Source organism: Phasianus colchicus, chromosome Z (genome assembly GCF_987193195.1).
Source record: "Phasianus colchicus chromosome Z, bPhaCol1.hap1.1, whole genome shotgun sequence".
In the NCBI taxonomy this organism is placed as follows: domain Eukaryota; kingdom Metazoa; phylum Chordata; class Aves; order Galliformes; family Phasianidae; genus Phasianus; species Phasianus colchicus.
Genome location: NC_143476.1, coordinates 30234504 through 30250390, shown reverse-complemented (window position 1 = coordinate 30250390; position 15887 = coordinate 30234504). Strand labels below are relative to the sequence as shown.

Here is a 15887-nt window from a genome sequence, read left to right as displayed (position 1 = left end):
TACAAATTCTTAAAACTTGTTTGTTTGTTTCCTTGTTCATGTTTAGGATTGTACAACCATTCTTGTGTGTAAGAAGAAAAAAATCAATTATTTACCTTGTTTTGCAGAGCAGGCACAAAACTAATGGAAGCAATACTCTGTCAACAGCTTGACAAAATACACTAACAATTCATGAAAAATTCAGGTACAGCCAAATATAGTTTATTTCTGAAAGTGAACCAATTAACACTGCTTGACTGTAGTAAACGTCAAAATATACTTTCACGGTTTTTAAAAAATGTGTAAAATCTCTCCGTGTTCTTCTATTTGCCCTTGCATGTGCCTGCCCAAATTTCTCACCAGCAATGGGTATGTTCACAGACAAAGACATGGTAAATGCCATATTCAGTTCTTGCCTCTAAATTTCAGTTAAGCACAAAAGATCACTGCCACAACTAAAATAATTTTTGCACTGTTCAGTTAAATAGGAAATTTGCTGATAAACCCACATTGCATCTTAATTCTTGTATTAAGTTGGTTTGAACCTGCAGAAGCACCTAATTAAGAAGAGTCTCATGAAAAATAAATAAATATATATATATGTCAGTAACAGGAAGCCAATAAAACAACAGGTGGCAAAGATTAAGTGTATCTGTAAAGGTGTTATGTATCTCTGCTACATTCCTTAAGAAGACCACTGCACAGTTCAGACAACTATGCCTTTAAATCTAGATAAAACTGTAGGTAATGCTAAATAAAATGACTAATGAAATACGTTCCTGAGAAAAATGAGTGGTAAGCCACCTATCTCCTTTCTTTAAGTTCAGAAGACTGTAGAGAAAATTAAGAGCTCAGAGAGACAAAAAATGGATGAAAGAAAACAAGCCATCCACATATGTTTTCTGTTAGGATAAAAATTAATTTCGGAATAGCTTCTAGAAGCACAGAAACTGATCTTCACAAATACTCAAGGTTAGACTTGCAAAAAAGAAGGACTTAAATGTTGAAAGCCTCTAAGTCTTGCAAACTTATCACCTCATAGATTTCACAGTAGCCAGCTGGGCTCCCAGATGCCCTGTAAGACACATGAGAAAAAGTTTAAAAATGAAACAAACAACCCAGCATCTTAAGCTGAAAATACTCTTAATTCACAGAATCACAGAATAACAGAATGGTAGAGGTCATCTTGTCCAACCCTCTGCTTAAGCAGAGATATCCATAGCAGGTTGCCCAGGATCAGGTCCAAATAGTCAGTTGTTGTGGGGAAGTGCTGAGAGTGGACTGGAGGGCAACAGGGTTCTACCTTTGTTTATTATTCACCAGTACTGTTGGACTCCAATGCCAAGATCATAGAATTACAGAATGATTTGGGTTGAAAGGGACTGTGCAGCTCTGGACCCTGCCTTGGACAGGGATACCTTCCACTAGACCAGGGACCCATCCAATCTAACCTTGAACCTCCGGGGCATCCAGTCCCAATATAGATTCATGAGGAACAGAACTCTTCACCACTCTCTTGTTAGACATTAAGTCATTCACCAAAAATCACTGAGTGAGATCATCCAGACAGTTCCTTATCCATTGAGTTTCCAATCCACCAAATTCATGCCTCTCCAATTTGGAGGCAAGGATATAATGGGAACATACACATGAAGTGTTACATACTTTGCACTTGATTCTCTCTTCCTCAGAAAACAAACAAACAAACAAACAAACAAACAAACAAATAAAGGCACAATAGAGAAGTATGATTTAAAATTTCCATACAAAAATTCCAAAGAACATTGATTGAAATATCAGGTTTTTGGTTATTTACAGGATTATTTTCTCATTCTCTTCTGTATCTGTCCAGTTTGATATAAACACTTTGAATATAAGCCAGGGAAAGAACTTGAATATACATTTTTAATGTGTGTGTTTCATACAGGGACATATAGCCCCTAACTTTTGAACTCTTGACACCTTCTACCTAGTCTGAGGAATGTTTTACAGAATGGAGCTTTACCCTTCACCTAATATGTAGCCTGCAAAGATGTTAAATAATACCATTCCCAGCACTGATCCCTGAGGAATGTCACTCATCACAAATCCCCTCCTGGACACTGAGCCATTGATCACAACTTTCTGAGTGCAAACTTCCAGCCAGTTCCTTATCTATTGAGTGGTCCATTCATCAAATCCATTCTTCTTCAATTTGGTGACCAGAATGTCATGCAAGACAGTGTCAAATGCTTTGCACAAGTCCAGATTGATGATGTATGCTTTTCCTTTATCCTCTGATACTGTAACTCCAACAGAAAAGGACACCAAGTTTTGCAGACATGACTTACCCTCAGTGAAGCTACCACCAATCACTTCATCTTTATTTTCCATGTGTCTTTTTCCACGTTGTCTTAGTAGGATCTTCAGGAGGATCTGCTCCATGACCTTGCCAGGCACACAGGTGAGATTGACTAGCCTGTAGTTCACAGAATCTTTTTTCCCCCCTTCTTGAATTTGGGGGTTATGTTTCCCCTTTTCTAATCAGTGGGAACTTGATCAGACTGCCAGCTTTCTTGGGCCCCTCTTTCCTCCATGTCATCCTGCCAAGCAGTTCCCTGAAGAGGTGGAAGTCTACTCTCTAGAAGTCCAGAGCAGTAAGCTTGCTGCATCCCCTCTTTGACACCCCGAGAAACTCAATCTCTGGCATCTCATGGTCACTGCAGCCAAGGTTGTCCTTGAACTTCATACTATTCACCAGCCCCTTCTGGTTTGTGATGCCAAGATCCAGCATAGCACCTTTTCTCGCGGGCTCCTGTTTTCAGGATTGCAATGTCACAGTATTACAAGGTGAACTGAATATGTCAGGAAATAAATAATTTTATTTTTTATAACACATATATCACAGATACTTGTCCCATTCAATTCTAATTTCTTTCCCTAACAGTGGACACTGTTGGCTTACATGCACATGGAATTAACTTCTGTTATCTCAGATTCGCTGTGTAAGTGCTTAATATGACCTCTTACTATTTTGGCTTTTCTCTATAAATAAAAATGATGCAAAAAAAAAGAATTTTTATACTTCATTTAGAGAAGTTCTGTAATGTTCAGTTCCCAATAGTAAGCTATCTTTCTAAATGCAAGAGCTATTTTTCCAATGATTTTGTTGTCTCCTATGAATTTTTAAAAAATATAATTTATTCATGAGAGAAGTGAGCGAAACCACCTCTTTCCCAGTAAAGTCATATTGTTAACACGAACCACATCTTTCCTGACCTTGCAAAACAATTATAGAGGCTGCAGTCCATAATTGGTCTAAATACAAATACACTTGTAAATCAGGTAGGATGCTGGAAGTTTGGAACATCACCAGTTCATCTGGCTTTATTCAGCCCTAAGTCTCAATTGCAACTGAGCAAAAAACTGCACGGCAGCTTAACCAATCAGACCTCTCATGCCTGAGCTTTATACCCCCATTCTCTGCTATACAAACTAAAATGAGGCTCTGTGTTGAAGCCAAAATCTTCCAATATGCTTGTCATGAACTGCTGAATTTACTGTTCACATCTTTTTTACAATACAGATTAAGTGTGGATCCAGAGCTCTGCTTCAAAGGGGGCCTCCAACTGCCATATTTTCATCATAGCATGCATTCACGATGCAAATATAATATCCATCTGGGCCTTTTATAGGCTTAATTTATCCATGCTTATTTATCATAATTAAGTGCACCATATGATAGGAATCCTTGTGGTATCTCTACTGATCTGGAGTAGGGAAAGATCACTAACCCTACTTATGAAATCCAGCAATTAAATTACATGATATCGCTCATCGTAAAAAAAAACAAACCCTCTGATAATGACATAAATGTGTTGGACTAACTAGTTCTTTTCTAGCACATATGTAAAATAAGAGGGGAAAAATGACAGAACATCAAAGATGAGAGCCCAGCAGAAGCCCCAAGGAATGCTCCCAAACCACTGGATTTGAAATTATGGTACACCATGGATTAGTTCTTCAGTAATAGACTTGTAACCAGGGGGACATAAGTTGTGTCAAAAAATATACATATATAAATAAAAACAGATCGCTCTTCTGAAATCAAGTTTGCATGAGATCCATGAAGATATTTTAAGATAATGTAAGTGCTTTCTGATTTGGAACCAACCTACCTCTATGTCTCTTAATATAAAAACAGTACAAATGCAAACACACATTAATGTTTTGGGAAGTTTTTTTTTTTTTTTTTTTTTTTTTTGGTGACATATCTTTGGTAACCTCCTGAAGCAACATCTAACTAAAATACTTGAGACAATTGATAATATAGTCAATGACACTTATACTGGGAAGTTTATGTTCAGATTCTATAATAGAATGCACTACAAAATGTCCTGAACTAGCTCTAAGTTGCTCTGTAACTGCTGTAGAGCAAAGTACTTTGCAGATAATATCATATCAACTCCAAAATCAGGTACACAGATGTTTTGTCACAACAAAACAATAGACAGGGATGTAGATTCTTGACTCGTGTGGTGTTGACTTCTTCTCAGACTAGATTCTGGTTGTGAGAAACTCAGTTGTATGTGAAGAAATCACACTATTAATGTTTTCTTCATCTTGATGGGGTTCAAATCCCCGGTTCCTTCACCATATATATATGTGTAAGCCCTTAAAGTTCTCTTGCTCAGAAACGTCTCTACATAACAGAAGCAAAAAGTAAGGTATCAATAGAAAAGACAGGTCTGTTTTTGGGTTTAGGGTTAGTATTTTAGTCTGTTCTCTCACACTTTTTTTTTTTTTTTTTTTTTTTTTCTCCCCAAAGGCTCTTTATTGCAAAATACTCAGCATCTGTCTACAAAGACTCTTCAATTTCTGAGACTCATGGTAGATCCAAGGTAGGTTCTCAATCCAGGGCATCTCATAAGGTGTGCCAGCATCAAAATATTGGGGTTCAAAGAGTTCTTGTGTTAAAGAAGAAAGCCTACAGTAACATTAAACATCATGGGTTTTTGTTAACTGTACTTATTTGTCTAAAATATTCCTCTTTTCTATATGGGTCTTTTGGGATTTCTCAAAGTACTTAAGAATATTATATACCTAATTCCCATTGAAATTTGGACTTCTGGAGTTGTTGACTTTCAATAAGAGTTTTAAAAATCTTACCATGTCTTTAATGAACTTGCATGTTTTAATGAATAGTCATATGACTTTGGAGTCTTCTTGTCTGGAAGCAAAGCTGGGCTGTAAATCTTTACACCATTAATAGCTGTTCCTTTGCCTTTCATTCCTAAGTATGGTAGTAATTATCTGTTTTGCAAAGCATAATAAAAAATGTGTCTTCATACTCAGAATATTCATGTTGTTACAATTCTAAACAATCATGGAAAATGTATAGGCAACAGTGTGTCCGTAGTTAAGATTTCTTAGAAAGCTAAATTTTTAACCTCAGGGCCATAAACTTTGACTTGAGAAAGTACAGTGACCTACAGATCACCAGGAAAGAAAAAAAAAGAGGAAACCAATATCTGAAAAAGATGTTAAATCTTTGCTAAGTTACTAAGCCTTAACGTCTAACCTTACTTCAGATTCTGACTGTTGAGCAATGCTCCTTCCACGTGTTTACCCAGTTCAGTAATGGTTTTTGACTTTGCAGTTAAATTTGTTTGGGAATTAATATTCTTGAAATATTTGAGGACAAAGAGTGCTAAGAAGCATATGAATTATTTCAGTTATACTCTTATGAGTTGCTGTTGTTAATTATTTTGCTGCCTTTTTTTTTCCCAAAGGAGACTGCTTTTACGGAGATAGCATTTAAGCTGGTTGCTTACTTCCAAGTTGCCCCTTGCAACAGCAGGGCTCTACATGGCACACATACACTGCCGTGCTCCATCACTATGCTTACTCAGCTTTGCTGGCAAATAACTTTGCTGCCAAATAACTGAAGAGACTCAGTATGACCACACTGCCTGTTCTCTCTATGCTTCCTTATCTACACAAGAGAAGTTGTGGATGTTCTAGCCTTGGTGGTGTTCAAGGCCAAGTCTAGCAGGAATGTTGCCTGCCCATGGCTGAGAGGTGGAACTAGGTGACCTTTAAGTTCATTCTAATTCTAATTTATTCTGTTTCTATGACTCTATTATTCTATTATTCTATTATTCTATGATACATCATTCACATTTCCCATGGTTCTCCCTGTGGCTCTTCAGATATGTAGGGAAGATTTCATACCAGCCTCTGTCCATCACTGTCTTATGTCACTCTTAATATTATCTCCATATAGTTCAAATAGCACTATAGCAGATTTGGTACATGGATTTGACATTTGGTCTTCTAGAGATTTTCAATTTTTTTTAAGAAAGTGAATACTAAAATATGAAACTCTTATGGGTTAAAAACATGGGATTAAAATAGAAGCAAATAGAAGAAAAAAAGATCATAGCAGAAATAGTTTCCAACATTAACTGTGAACTTCCTCTGGTGCCAGGAAATGGTTGAGTTAGATTGTATTCTTCACTAAAACTGCATGTAGTTTTGAACTATACATAAAAGGGGCAGCTTAAGAAATTGCAAATAACTATGCAGGAAGCTAGAGGCATAGCAATCTTCATGTTGGTGCAGTTTTTTCATAAAGACTTGCTGAAATCTCCCCACTTCTCTATGAACTTTACAGTACATTTCCAAAAAAAGTGAAATACTCACAGCCTATAAGATAAGCACAAATCTGCAGTTTCTGCTGCTGCAGTGGTTCCTTGATAAGCATTCAGTCATCAGACCGAATATAGAATATCCTCTCAAGAACAGTTTTCCTGTCAGCATTTACAAATGCACTTTTCTGTTGGATCTGGGAGCTACCTGACAAAGGTTGAGAAAGGGGAGGTCTCTATGTATTGTTTGGTACAAGGTAGCAGAGTTCATAGTGTAAATCTCTCCCCTAGCAGACCGAGTTTAGAAATAACTTCGTAGTGGTGGTAAAATAGACAAAAATTGTTGTTTTTTCTTCATGGATCCAAGAATTAGCACTATGCTCCACCTTTGTTAAACTGTGCTGTGCTCCTGTAGCATGCTAGACTTGAACATACTTTACTGGTGGCTTTCAGCAGGAACTTGCCTCTGTTTATTTACTACATCCTTGATACACAAGTTTCCTTCAGAAGCCTGTTACCAGATGGGAATGAAATAAATGGATTTTTAAATAGGTAGGTTTCTGGTTACTGAAATCTGTTCACTGAAATCTGACTAGGAATACTGAAATGATTACTTCCTCATGGTCACAGGTTTATCTAGATCTGTCTGTGTCCGTGACAGGGGACAGCAGGCCCACAGGCTCACAGATCTGAAAAAGGGGAGCTGGGGTGGAGGGGGAGGGTGTCAATGATTTACATTTTGGCCCAGTTCTGTAACTAATGGGGCAGGGGACCCAGGGAAAGGGAAAGGGAAAGGAAGAGGGGAGGGAAATGGGAGATGGGCCTGCAAACAGAACAGCAGCAACGATCTGAGGAGGAAAGTTAATTAACTAAATATGTTACTGGAATGCAAGATGGCACAATATAATGCAGTATATAATTGGAACTGAGCCTAATAAATCAAATAAAATGAGAAAGAGTGCCCAAAACTGAAGGCCTCACTCTGAACTGAAGGCGAAACAGCTGGAGAGCACATCCACTCACTGCCAGGCAGTGAGAAAGAGCGAGTCCTGACTTGCAGGTCTCATCTTCCCCTTGGAATGCAACCTCCTCTGGAGTATGCAGTTCTTCTCTTCTAAAAGCTAGGTATCCAGAAAGCTGCCAGTCCATGGAACTGGAGTATTAACTCTTTAATTCCCTGAGCTTTACATGATGTTATGATGTGGAATACTGATGGCAAAAGTCACAAAACCAAGATACTCACCTATTGAACTGACTATGGTGAACAATACAACCTTGCCACTCCTGAGGTTTTGTTGGAAAACAGGTCATTTCATGCATGCTCTTTCAGAGAAATCACCTACACAGAGATAGTTACTGACTTATGTTCCAGCTTCTCTGAAAACACTGTGTAATTGAAGTCCTGCTCCTGGCTTGCAGCTCCAGATATAACAAAGAGCTGTCTTGATGGTAGTCACTAATGCAGAAGACTTAGAAGCACAGCACTGTATTCCAGTGAATCCTAAGATTTACAGTTCATTTGATAATCTCAAGGTGTCTTTTTCTCCTGTATTTGTGAATGCTATGTTATAAATAAATCATTCATTGTTGAGGATTTTGTTTTATTCCCCATAGGGAAAGTGTTCTGAGGTATCAGGGAGAATCTTCACTTTCATTTGGAAAGTCCGAAGGTTCTGATGGCCACCCATCTCTCCTAAGGCATTGCATCAGCCTTCCTGTGCTGTTAAAAAAACAGGAAGGTCAGAACAAGTCAGGAGGAAATAAGAGCACTCATTAAGTATCATAATTACACACCTAGCTGCTTTCCAAGGCACTTCTTATGGGATGCGAAGTTTCCAAGAGAAAGGGAGAAATGGCACTATAACAGTGGAGCAGCAATAACTGACATTAGCCAAGACAGGCAACTGAGCTCTGAGCTTCCGTCAAGTGTGAACTTCAGTTTGTGGTGGGAGACTGCTGTAGTCTAACCATAAATGGGTATATTTTTGCAAATAATTTTGATGTTTATTAGTTTTCATATAATTATTACATGAGCAGGGAGAGTAAGATTTTTTTCTTTATACTCTTCCAAGTGCCTCTGTACTTCCTTCTTCCTTTTGCAGAACTCTCAGAAAGCTGCTTTGGAACAGGTCCCCAGTGAGAACCAGTTGGCTTGTTCTCTCACCACTTCTATTTCTGCCCTGAAAAGCAAATTATCAGACATACAAGAACATAGATAGCCAGTACCCCATGCTCACCATGTGGACAGACAATTCATCTGAATCACTAGGCCTGAACATCAGTATTTGTTTTCCGTGACAATATAATTTTATTTTAAAAATGGGATTATAAGGGAGAATTTAAAATCCTGTATCTAGGATACCAGTACTAATCAGCACCTGCTCAAACTTACAAGCATTTGAAACCTGAGTTTGCCCTATATTATTTATAATTTCCATAGAAGTTTTATAGCTGTATAGCTACCCCAGCCATTTTTTTCAGTACTAAAGGTGGGAAGTTTTCCACCTTAGTTCTAGTAACTGCCAGGCTGAAAGCTGAGATCAGATTTTTATCTCACGTAAAAAAGCTTCATTGTGTCTTCGCCTCCTATTGCTTATCTTGATCTTATTTGTATTCCTAAAAAGGCACAAGAATGTGTCTTTGCACAGAACAAGGCCAGAGGGTGGGAAAACTTTTATTTCAAAGTTTTAATCCCCTGGATACAATCTGTGATGGATGTGATAAATTTGTTGACAGAAGACCTTTTGTATCAAAACTCAGAACCTAATATAACTGCCAAGAGCTGAGAATTTCACAAGATTTGGTTCAGCTGCTTTCAAGAAGTGGCTATGTGATTTAAGACTTTTTTTTTTTTTTTTTTTTTTTTTTAGAACAACCAAAAAGATATCTTCTCCCTCTACCTCCAAAAAGCAAATGTATCAGTGCTAACTATTGCAATATACAATTTCTGGCCTCAAATTATTCATCTGAGCTCATATTCCACATTTTGGATATTATAAGGATAAGCAGATAAGGAGGTTTAGGATCCAATGAATGAGAAATAAAAAGCACACAAAAAAAGAATTGGGAATTCGGAAGGGACAACTTTCTGTCTAAAACTCTTTTCCTGGTGTTCCAGTATCTTTCACAAGGATACAGCAGTGCTTGGGAATCTTTCACCTGAAATATTCTGATTTTACTCCTGAATAGCCAGCAGGATTTATTTTCCTTACATTTCAAGATATTTAAACCCTTTATTCAATTATCTGGTGGTGAGAGCCCTTCCTCAGCACAAAGTTGTTATCAGGGTTATTTTTGCCAAGCACATCTCTCCCAAGAGTCTGGAGGAAGCCACAGAAGATCCATTATGAGAAGGCACATCCTACCCAACCTGGATTAGCTGTACACAACGGCAGGAAAAAAAAAAAAAAAAAAAACTAGGCAGAAGGGAGCATAGATGTGGCTCTCTTTTGTGCTTGTTGAAGCTTCCACAGAGTACAGGAGTAGACTGTGTATATGTTTTACATCTCAGCCATTCACATGCACAGTGAAGAACTGCATGGCCGTGACTTGACATCAGCAGAGCTAAAATAGGACTTGTTTGTTAGTATTCATCCAACAAATAAAAAACACTGAAGAACCTCCTAGAAGTCACCTGTCTTGGTATTTAAACCTAGAGAGGTTCAGGACATAATTTTTGCAAGATTTCTGATTTTTTATTCTCATTATTCCTTCTCTGTCCCAGAAATATCATGACAGATATCTAAATTGTTGCAGATGAAGTTATAAAAGAAATTAACAATTTTTCCTAATTTAGTTAGCATTCTAGTCATTTTTTACTTTCTATAAAAGATTCTTTTCTTCTTCTACCTCCAAAAAACTCTTTTTCAGCATGCAGAGATGTTTGGTTGATGGATCACATGGCTGAAAAAGGAAGATTATGATCCAAACAGGTCAAGCAAATGCCTTCTGCTGACAGAGCTCTAGTGAGTGAAATACTCTACAAATGCCCTTATTGTGGGTTCATAAGTTCAGAAGTGGAACTGTAAAATGAACTGAGACAAACAAGGAATAAATACTGAGCCTGAAGTAAAATATAGTTTCTACATTTTGTTTGAAACCTCAAGTGTCTGTTTATAAGGAATAAGGTATGAAAAATCTCTCCATGTATAAATAGTGAGTACTACATTCATGCAGTTAGTAACTGAACTATTTGCTGATGTTACCTGTGCTTCATACCCGACTCATCAGTTAAGGAAAAAAAGAAGTACCCAAAAGAGAAGTGCAGAGGCTAGTGAAATATCTGGCTGTAACATCACAACTCAACTGAGTAGTACAAAAATGAAAAAAAATATCATAAACTACTCAGGTTTTAGCCCCATAGGTATCCTTGTGATCTATAAAAGTTGTACAGTAGCAGAGAACTGGTTATTAGTTTCATTAATTCCAATCTAATCCCTAGTGGATTTGTTTTGAATAGTTATGTGGTTATATGAGTAAATCTTTGTAAGAGCCATACTGACCTTCATTGAAACTCAGATGAAATCCAAAGGACCGTAGCTACAACAGAGACCATAAGATCAAAATCTATCCCATCGTGTCTTTATAGCATGCGTCAGAGTGTGCACAGATATGGGGGATCCACTTGCAGCTCTCTAGGGATAACTGCATCTTCCGCTCCTTCTCCAAAGTGCCTGTATACCAATGCATACTGAAAGGGGAATAAACAGGAAGAACTAAAGGTCTGTGTGCTGCTGCATAATGGTGAACTCGCTGCAACCATGGAGACATATTGGGACAGCTCACATGACTGGAATGCGGTCATGGACATCTATGTCTTTTTTTGGGAAAGGCAGATCAGAGAGGCAAGGTGGTGAAGAGCAACTGGAATGTATTGAGCTCTGTCTAGAGATGTATGATGAACAAGAAGAGAGCTTATATGTGAGAATTAAGGGACAGGTTAAAATGGGTGATGACGTTCTCCTGATGTGGCTGCCTGATGCCTCCTCCTCCAGGAGGAGGAAGTTGATGAGGAGTCCTACAGACAGTTGAAAGTAGAGTGATTATCACAGTCACAAGTTCTCACACGGAACTTCAACAACCCTGATATTTGCTGGAAAAGCAACACTGTCAGGTACACAGAGCCCAGAAGGTCCTTGCAGTGCACTGAAGGTAACTTTCTGATGCAGGTGGTGAAGAAGCCAATGAGGAGATGTATGCTATTGGACTTTGTTCTTACAAACAAATAAGGATTGGCTGAGAAGATAAAGGATCTTGCCACTTGGAATATAGGAACACTGTCAGGGCATCAGGGCCTGCAGGAATGCAACAAGGAAATCTAAGGCCCACTTGGAATTGAATCTGGCAAGGGAAGTCAAGGACAAGAAGGACTTCTTTAAGTATGTCAATAGCAAAGGAAGACTGGGGAAAATGTGAGCCCACTGCTGTGTTGGGTGGATACCCTGGTAACAGAGGACACTGAGAAGGTAGAGTTAATGCTTTCTTAGCTTCAGTCTGTACTGCTGAGACTAGGAGGATTTGGGTGTACTGAGTACTGTCTGACTGGTAGAGTTCAGAGGGTTGTCATCAGCAGAGTAAAGTCTGGTAGAGACCTGTAATTAGTAGTGTTCCACAGAGTTGGTGCTGGGCCTGGTCTTGTACAACACCTTCATCAACAACCTGGATGAAGGGATAAAATCCACCCTCAGCAAGTTTGATGGTGATACAAAGCTGGGAGAAATGGCTGACACACCAGAAGACTGGGCTGCCATTTGGTGAGACCTGGACAGTCTGAAAGTTAGGTGGAGAGGAACATTATGAGGTTCAACAGGGGCAAGTGCAGAGTCCTGTACCTGGGGAGAATAACAGCAGGCACCAGTACAAGTTAGGAGCTGATCCACCTGGAAGGAGTTCTGCAGAGAAGGACCTGGTTGTCCTGGTGGACAGCAGGTTGGCTATGAGCCAGCAGTGTGTCTTTGTGCCCAAGGATGCCAATGATATCCTGGGATGCTTTAAAAAGATTGTGGCCAGCAGGTGGAGGGATGTGATCTTCCCCCTCTACTCTGCCCTGTGAAGCCAAATGTGGACTACAGTGCCCAGTTCTGAGCACCTCAGTTCAGGAAAGACAGGGAACTACTGGAGAGATTCCAGCAAAGGGCCACAAAGATGACTGGGAATCCGGAGTACCTCCCTCATTAAGAAGGGTTAAGAGACCTTGATGTGTTCAGCCTGACTGAGAAGAGATCTTATCGGGGCTTATAAATATCTAATGGGCTAGAGTCAAGAGGACAGAGCCAGTCTTTTTTCAGGGGTACTCAGTAATAACAAGGGCATGAACTAGAACACAAGAAGTTCCATTTGAACATGAGGAAAAAAATTTTACTGTGAAGGTGACAGAGGGCTGGAACAGGCTGCCCAGAGTGGTGTTGAAGTCTTCCCTTCTGGAGACATTCAAAACCCACTTGAACACTTTTCTGCCTGACCTACTGTAGGGAATCTGTTCTACCATGGAGCTGGACTATATGGTCTCCAGACATCCATTCCAACTCCTATGGTTCTTTGATTCCAAGATTTGTGAATTACTAGCAGTTATTAAACTGTTGTTTTGGAAAGAAGAAAATTTGCATTTGTAGCTGAAAAGATTTCTGCAAGCAGATCCAGAAAATCTGAAAAGGCACTGAGTTTTTTTATTCTCATGTAAAACAAAGTCAGTGTTAAAAGTTACCGGTATGCCAAAAAGAGAACAAACACAAGACTATGAAAAATTCACTTCAAATTTTAACTAAAGAGAAAGAAAGAAAAAAAACAAAAACAAATGGTCCTTTAATTACAGCACTGATTTTCAGAAGCAATGAGGACCAACAATGGCTGCCAGATTTTTACAAACCATCTAAGCCTGCTGGGCATACAGTGGGGACTAACATGCTTTGAAAACTTGGCCAGAAGTTTCATTATGGAAACTGCCCGTTTTTACTCACATTTGTAAATGTGGTCCTTATTTAACAAAATTTAAATTGCTGTTGATAATCAAGTTCCACTTTGGGCTGCCAGGAACTTGAAAACTCTTATTACAGTACCTTTTTGCCATAATGCTAAAATATAATATCTGGCCAACTTAGAGCCCACAAGCAAACAACTTCACACCAGCAATTATTTCTGCTCATATATGCATTTCTTCTTTTTTTTTTCTGTAGACTGTTCAGGTCAGAATGGTTGGATCACTTTTTCAATGGAGTGCTCCCTTGCGCCTTTTTTTCTGTAAATCCCAGTGGTTCTATGACATGATTTGCAGAACTTCATTTGAGGAGACAGGACTACTAATGCTCATTTTTTTTCATAGGGTGGCATACATTCTCATTTTATTTGTGCAAAATCCAGATGAGATGATGTATAGAAACTCTGCCTTATGGCCTTCAAAAGCCTCCAGGATCAATAAAAGAGCAAGAAGAAAGCTGCAGTGCATACTTCAAAAATACAAAGGTATTGGTTACAATATTTGCTAAGTTTGCTTTGGTCCTATTCCCTTTTTTTTTGTTAGTACCTGAATTTTTCTCTAACTTTACACAAACTAATTTGTTAGTATATCCTACCACAATTAAAACGATGAACTTTTCTTCATTAGGCATTTACAGATAAATTACTAATCTCTTGGCAATTCCTTCAAAGCAATTCATCACTGTGGGCCAAGCTCTTGAAAATTATCATTCCTCACTCAAGGTACATTAAAACCAATGGACACTTCTTCTCTGTAAAGGATAATGACGTCAATCTACTGTAATTCATTAAATTCATTAAGCTTCAATTTAAAATAATCAGATTTTGTTCTAAAAATTTACATTTTGCACTTTGCTCATTGACTAGATCTTAAAAACAGCTTACAGGTCTTAAGGATCATATGTTAGCTAAAAGCATAGGAGAAGCAGCAATGATCAGAAGAGTAAGGCAAAACCTTAAAAGAAAAAAGAAAAAAATAGTTGGCTTCCAGTAGAAGAACTTGGAGACTTTTATTACATGGATTTGCAATATGCATTTTCCACATCTGCCCTCTTAAAGAACTTCAAGTTTTTCCTGGTTATTATTTTAATCATTAACATAGGCTAAACAATATAAAAACTGAATGCTGAATGTGTTAGACTCGAAGTGTGAAAAGAAAAATCTAAATGGAAGAAAAAAAAGGCAAATCTTGTACTTGTTTGAATGAATCTATATTTTTTACAAAGCTACTCAATACTTTCTCCATTAAACTGTCCACAAATAAGTTGCAGTGACATCTGCAGTAATTCTTTTGAATCCAGCTGAAAGGCCAGTGTCAGCAGTGGAAGAGACTCATAAACCAAGCCAAAGTTTCTCTTAGTCACTATTAAGATGTGACTAAAACCATGCAGTGGCATGCTGCCTGGCAAGCTCCCCTTCTGCTTGTGTCATAAATGGTGTCACTCCAGCAACATAGCTTCTTGAAAGGAAGGGGGAAAAGACAGACTGTGTTTTCAATCAAAACTTACATTTTAACATTTTAAATATAACTGACAACACTTTGAAGATACACTTCTTATGAAGCACGCTCTGGGAATGTTTGTGCTGAGACAGGGACAGATCTTTAAAAAAGATTTTTATGACTGACACCAAAAGGTGCTTTGGAATCAGATTTACTTTTTTTTTTAAAAAAAAAACAAAAAAAACAAAACAAAACAAAACAAAAAAAAAACCTCATGATACTGATACAGTTTCCACAGAAATCTGTTCATGCCAGGTAACATGCGGAGGATATTTTCTAGACATGAAAAGTAGTGTAACTTATAATGTCAGCATACGTAGAGGGGACTCCCATTTTATATGAAATCCTTCTCTCTAAAAAGTTTCTCAGGAAAACAGAAGGTCATCAAAGCAGTCATTCACTGTTATTTAAAATTAAGAAAGTTCTTGTCTAACAGGAATTCTGTCAATTGTAATGGTTTCCGGGCTTTTTGTTTGTTTGTTTGTTTGTTTGTTTCAGTAAGAAGTCTTTTTTCCCAGCAAACAATAAAGCACACTCAAAATACAACCCTAGAATGCATAGACCCAGTAGTAATTAAACATCAAAGTCCTTCTTCCAAGATGAACAATTTAAGTAACCAATTTTCAGTATAATCTGATTCCTTATTACTTTGCAAGTATCTTTGCAGAATTCTTAGTTGTTTTATTTCATTATCTGTTCCACCTATATTTCCATGATGAAATCTTAACATGATGAAAATCCCATTTCTTGATCTACAATCAAATATTTCTATGGCCAGCTCCTAGGTTTTCATTACTGACAATATT

At 38.0% G+C, this 15887-nt stretch overlaps 1 long non-coding RNA gene across 1 annotated transcript; it reads right to left on the bottom strand.

The window, feature by feature from the left end:
• Nucleotides 1-595: 595 nt before the first annotated feature.
• Nucleotides 596-6050, bottom strand: LOC149912771 (uncharacterized). The gene is made up of 3 exons (XR_016461844.1): nt 5793-6050; nt 5128-5271; nt 596-2773 (listed from the first exon to the last, which is right to left on the bottom strand). It is a non-coding gene; the product is annotated as an uncharacterized LOC149912771 (long non-coding RNA).
• Nucleotides 6051-15887: the final 9837 nt, after the last annotated feature.